Raw genomic sequence first — 6,275 nt, forward strand, 5'->3', positions numbered from 1 at the left:
CCGGTGCCGGGAGCGGCCTCTCGAAGTCGAGCGTCGATCGTACCGGTGCCGAGAGCTACGTCTCGACGTTGATCGGTGCCGACGATCATAACGGTGTCGAGATGTAGAGCGGTGCCGCGATGATCTTGGCCGCGAGTACGACCGGTGCCGAGGTGATATCCGGCGCCGGGACTGCGAGCGGCGAGGGGACCTGCTTCGGGACCTAGACCGGTGCCGCGGTTCCAGCCCTTGTGATGGAGGGCGCATCAAGGCAGGTTTTCCCCTAGATTGGACCGGGCGAGTCAATGGTGCCGACGGTGCCGGTGGTTGTGGCGGTGCCGGCTCCGTGAGGGCGATCAGGTCTCTCGCCGTCGCGAAAGTCTCCGGTGTCGACGGGAGGCACTGTATCACCGCCGGTCTCGGTGGTGACTCTGTCTGCACCGGACTCAACGGCCTTGGAGCCGGAGTCGACGGTGCTGGAGGCACCTGTTTTCGGTGCTCTACAGGTGGACGCGGCTCTACCCCCGGCACCGGGGATGATGAACGGCGCCGAGGCACTTGTTGTAAGTGCGGTGCCGATGAGGTCCGGTGCCGTGGAGGCTTGTCTGCCGTGGTCGGCATGGTCGGTGCCGCTGGGGCACTACGCACCGAGGTGCTAGGTGCCGGGGCCTGGCGCGCCGATGGAGCGTCCGGGCTAAGTGCTGCCTCCATAAGGAGTTGCCGGAGTCGAAAGTCCCGCTCCTTCTTGGTCCTCGGTTTGAAGGCCTTACAGATCTTGCACTTATCTGTTTGATGGAACTCTCCCAGGCACTTCAGACACGAGTCGTGCGGGTCGCTCGTTGGCATAGGCTTAGCGCAGGAGGCGCACTGTTTGAAGCCGGGAGCCTTGGGCATGAGCCCGACCACGCGGCCGGGGAAAAAGGGGGGAGATAACCCCCTTAATCCCCCCCTTTTTTAACTATATAACAACTATAAACAAGTGAATAACCAACTATATAACTATAAACAACTAGAACTACAACTATAACTGTGAATAACTGGATAAGCTAGGGAGAGTGGAGAACAGCTACGCCGCGCTCCACAGTTCCAACGACCGTCAGGGGCGGTAAGAAGGAACTGAGGGGGCGCCGGGTCGGCTGGGGTATATATTCAGCGCCATGAAGGCGCCACTCTAGGGGGCTCCACAGCCGACCCGCCGGTGTTGCTAGGGTAGAAAATCTTCCGACGATCGTGCACGCGGCGCGCGCACACCTAATGAAATGGATATGAGCAAGCACTCGAAGAAGAACCTGATGTTCTGTGCCTTGTATAACACCCATGGGTCCCAGTATGTCCACTTGGGTGGGAGTCCCATGGGGGGGGTCGCACCCATTGTGGAACTTGCCATCCTCTCATATCGATGGGTGTTTGGTGCCGTGAAGGTCCAGGTTTGGGTGAGGAATGGTGTGGGGTGTACATTCCTGTCTCCACTTCCGTCTTCTCATTGCTGGAGAGAGAAGGGGCTGAACCAGTGGGGGTAGCTGTCAGGCTTGGTCCCGGTCTGGCTGGGGTGCCATCGGTGCCGAAAAGCAGAGTCCCTGGAGTGGAAGAAATGAGGAGGTCCACCTGACTGACTAATTGTTGAGGCACTAGAAGACTCGGCACCGAAGGCAGAGGCAAGCTCTGGCTGGGAATCAGCGGTAGTATGGCTTGCTGAATTGTATTGGTGCAGCAGGTGGCACCATTGTGCTGCTTGGTGCCTAGTGTTTCTTAGGTTCCACCGGTGCCGAGCGAGAAGGCTTAGTTTTGTTGTGTGTGCCTTCATGAGAGCTAGACCAGAGGTTCTCAAACTGTGGTCCGTGGACCACCAGTGGTCCAAGAGCTCCATTCAGGTGGTCCACGGATAGTTTCCCTCTAAGGTGCGCACCTGGGTGGCCACGCACCTAATTAGTGGAGTTGCACAGGCGTGCTCCACTAATTAGGTGCTTGGACCCTGGAGAAGATATGGCCTTGGGGGAATAGAGGGTAAGTGGGAGACAGCAGTGGGGTGAGAAGAGGGGGTGGGGGAATTTTGGATGTGCAGTGCTGCGGCGGCAAGAGAAAGAGGTGACTTTCCCCAGCTCCAGGGCTGCAGATGCTGGGGAGAGACGGTCCTCCTTCCCAGCCTTGGCTCTGTGGCTGCTGTCGCGGGGTAGAGACCCCCCTCCCAGACCCAGCTCTGGAGTCCCCACTTCTTCCCAGCCCCGGGGCTGCTGCAGTGGGGGAGACCCCCCCCTCCTACCCAGCCCCAGCTCAGGGGCTGCTTTGGCAGGGGAGAGAGGGCACATCCATCGCATTAGAAAGGTAAGATTACTGATATTAAAATATGAGTTGTGCTTTTATTTGTAGAACAAAAAAACATTAATTTTTTTATATATAGTGGTTTTATCCAAAGCACTTTACAATAGTTAACTAATGGTACAAACAACATTTGGAAAGATCATTGTCGAGACCCTCAGCAATTTTCAAGTGGTCCGCGAAAAAAAAGTTTGAGAACCACTGAGCTAGACCACATGGAGTCTTTAGCTCCTTGGGACGTCTCGGTAACAGCGGTGCCCAGCGCTCTCAGTGCCGTCGGTACCTGGGCAGTTTCTGTGGTTGGAGACTGCTTTTTTTGAGGCAAATCTCACTGTGGTGAAGATTGAGACCGCTTTCTCGTGGCTTTTTTAGGAACGGGGTCCTTAGTAGCTGTTTTTTAGGAGGATCACCTGTCTGACTCAGGGTCAGAGGCTAGTCTGAGGGATTTCTCCATCACAAGTTTAAATTGGAGATCCCTAGCCTGCCTTGTCCTCGCTGTGAGCTTTTTGCAGTGGAGACACTTTTGAGTTATGTGTGTCTCCCCCAGGCAACGCACGCACTATGCGTGGCCGTCTGAGACAGGTACGGAAAGTCTGCAAATCAGACAGCGTTTAAAACCTGGAAAGCTAGGCATGTCTGAGAGGCTATGCTGGAGAAAGAACGGGGATAGTCCCATTCTAAGGCCTCTTTTAGTAGGCGACTGCCCACCTCAGGCGGGGGAGAAAGGGTGGGAGCAGGGTAAAAGGGAAAGAAAATCTCTCTTTTTTTTTTAAAGAGGGGTAAAAACACACATTTTAGGGAGGTTTCAGAGTAGCAGCCGTGTTAGTCTGTATCCGCAAAAAGAACATCGAAGAAGTGGGCTGTAGTCCACGAAAGCTTATGCTCTAATAAATTTGTTAGTCTCTAAGGTGCCACAAGTACTCCTGTTCTTTTTACATTTTAGGGAGAAATTAATAAGAAAGGGCAATATTTGGGAAAAGACACTATACTAATAGAAACAGCTAAAACTGTTGGAAGTGCTGCTGTTGTTCCGACCAAAGCCAAGGGTGGTAGAAAAGGAACTGGGGGACGGTTGGCTGTGCACGCAGGGTAGCCGCTTGGAGTGCGCAAGACAGCTGCCGTACATGCACGACCAACTGGGGCACTGCTACTATAAATCTCTGATTAGAAGCGCAGGGCACCAAGACACCTAAAGTGGAGCACCCACAGGGACACACCTTGAAGAAGAATCTTATGTCCAATGTGGTGTGAGCAGGGAAACTTCTTTAAAATAGCCCCATAGTCAGGGTGTTCTTTGGCCTAAAATACTGAGATCTTCCAGCCAAATGAGACTCTCACAAAGCAAGCAGCTGCTAGGGATGCCCTGAGGGAGGTGGAGGAGACCTCAAAGTCTTTTTTGAGAGTGGCCTCCATTTTTATTTCTGTAGGGCCCTTAGGACAGAACTCCTTTTCTGAGGGGACAACCATATTGTTAAGCCAGGAATGTTACGGTAGCATCAACTTTTGGTATTTCAGTAATTGGGACTTTTGGTTCCTGGATCCTATAGAACCTAAGATCATTTACGTTGATGTGCTTAGACTTGTCTGGCTTATCCCGTTCATCCTTAATTACCTCCATGAAAGAGGCGTGTAGGAAACTGTGACCTGAGGGAGGATATTGAGGGGAGAAAGTTGCTCAGAGGCTGACTCTCAGGATTTGTTTAAAGGTTGAATCTGAAAATCTGCCCATGGCCTCAAATTTCTCAGGAAGGGAAAAAACAAAACAAAAACAACAAAAAACCTTTGCTGAATCTTTCCCCAGTCCTCTCCTCTCTATCTCAAGAGACCCCTGGGAACTTACTCCCTGAGTCAGCTGACTGGGATCCTTCTCATCCTTAGAGCCTCTCCCTGCTCTGACCATGAACTCCTAGTCCATTTCCCCCACATTGAAGTCATGGTTGCTTCAGTGGATAGGGGATCTCTCATGCATGGCCAACTCATAGCCCTCAGACCTAACAGAATTAGGGACAGAAGGCTGGCTACAGGCTGGGCACAACTCACCATTTACTGCACTTGTGAGATAGTCTCACAGCCAGAGCACCATTTGCATTTCTTTCAGTGCTTTTTAGGCTGCTCTGCCATACGTGGAAGGTGCAGAGGAGTCAGCATGGGGACAGTACAGTTGAGGCTCTGGATGGTTCCAACACCTGGTTAAAAAAAAACTGCCCTGAGGGGGGCAGGGAGAGGGACTGGGAGGAACTCACTGTTCACTCCACCCCAAATTTTTGACAAAAAAGCCCACTTTAGGCCAGTATGAAGGTAGGAACTGTAAAAACTGCTGTCCACATGCTGGCACAGAGGCAGACAACCTGGACGCAAACAGGATCTGAGGGGGTGTGGCTAGACAATGCTGCTTTGAAACCTTGATCCACTTCAGTGAGCTGCAGAGAGAGGAGAGCAGTCCAGATGTAAAGAACTGTGGGAGATGCTAGGCCGCAGAATGGCTCCATCTTTCCATCTGTGGGTTCCTTAGGTTAGAACCCCCGCCCTCTGAGGAAGTAACATATCCCTGACGTACCACACTACTGCAGTGTCAACTTTCGGTATCTGAACAACAGAGCCCTTGGATTTTTAAATGTTACAGGTCTGTCGCATCTTACATGCATTTAACATGCACGAATTCAGCTTTACGCGATCGGCAGAAAAAAAGAGAAAAATAACAATTTAAATACTGTTCCTGTAGTGCGGGCGATTCCGCCCACCATTACACTCAATGTAATTTTGACTATACGCGGTTTTCGCTTTACACACTGACCGCGGAACGTAACCCCAGCGTAAGATGAGACAGACCTGTATTAAGCCTTGCCCTTACCTGGCTCTCTCCATTCATCCCTCATCACGGTGACGTTGTGCAGTCTATATGGTTTTATAAAAATATAAGTGAGTATAATGTAAGTGGGATATGCTTCATGCAAAAGGTCGCTGGTAAGGTATCATTACAAAGCTTATAATCTACTAGGTGTGATCATCCTATTTGTATAGATGTACCACTCTTGTAGCTAATACTAGAAATATAAAACTCTGAGGTCTTATTGTAATTATGCAAAGTGTGGGCCATTAATGGTGGTTTGGAATCTTGATGACTCCCATTAACCAGGACCATTGTCTGCAGATGGCTGTGTTTTACCTGTGAGTCTTCCTGTATGTGTGTGTGCTGACAAGTGGGTAATGAAGCATTGCAGTGACATGTGATCATGTCACCTGAACTGGAATCCATCTTTAACCTTGTGCTTTTCCAGTGAGGAGGGGTGGAAACCCAGAGGGACAAAGGGTTCCTGCCTTATGCAAACGAGCTATAAAGAGGTGGAACAGAACAAAGAGGGGGAGAGAGCCATCATGAAGAATCCTCTAGCTACCACCTGAGCTGGAACAAGAGCTGTACCAGGGAAAGAATTGTGCCCAGGCCTGGAAGGTGTCCACTGTGAGGAAAAAAACTTACTGAAGCATCTCTGAGGGTAAGATTATCTGTATTTAGTTTAATTAGACACAGATTTGCGCATTTTATTTTATTTTGCTTGGTGACTTACTCTGTTCTGTCTGTTACTACTTGGAATCACTTAAATCCTACTTTCTGTATTTAATAAAATCACTTTTTACTTATTAACTCAGAGTATGTATTAATACCTGGGGGAACAAACAACTGTCCATCTCTCTCTATCAGTGTTTTAGAAGGCAAACAATTTATGAGTTTACCCTGCATAAGTTTTATACAGGGTAAAACAGATTTATTTGGGTTTAGAGTAGCAGCCGTGTTAGTCTGTATCCACAAAAAGAAGAACAGGAGTACTTGTGGCACCTTAGAGACTAACAAATTTATTAGAGCATAAGCTATCATGGACTACAGCCCACGAATGCATCCGAAGAAGTGGGCTGTAGTCCACGAAAGCTTATGCTCTAATAAATTTGTTAGTCTCTAAGGTGCCACAAGTACTCCTGTTCTT

Source organism: Trachemys scripta, chromosome 1 (assembly GCF_013100865.1).
Source record: "Trachemys scripta elegans isolate TJP31775 chromosome 1, CAS_Tse_1.0, whole genome shotgun sequence".
NCBI lineage: Eukaryota > Metazoa > Chordata > Testudines > Emydidae > Trachemys > Trachemys scripta.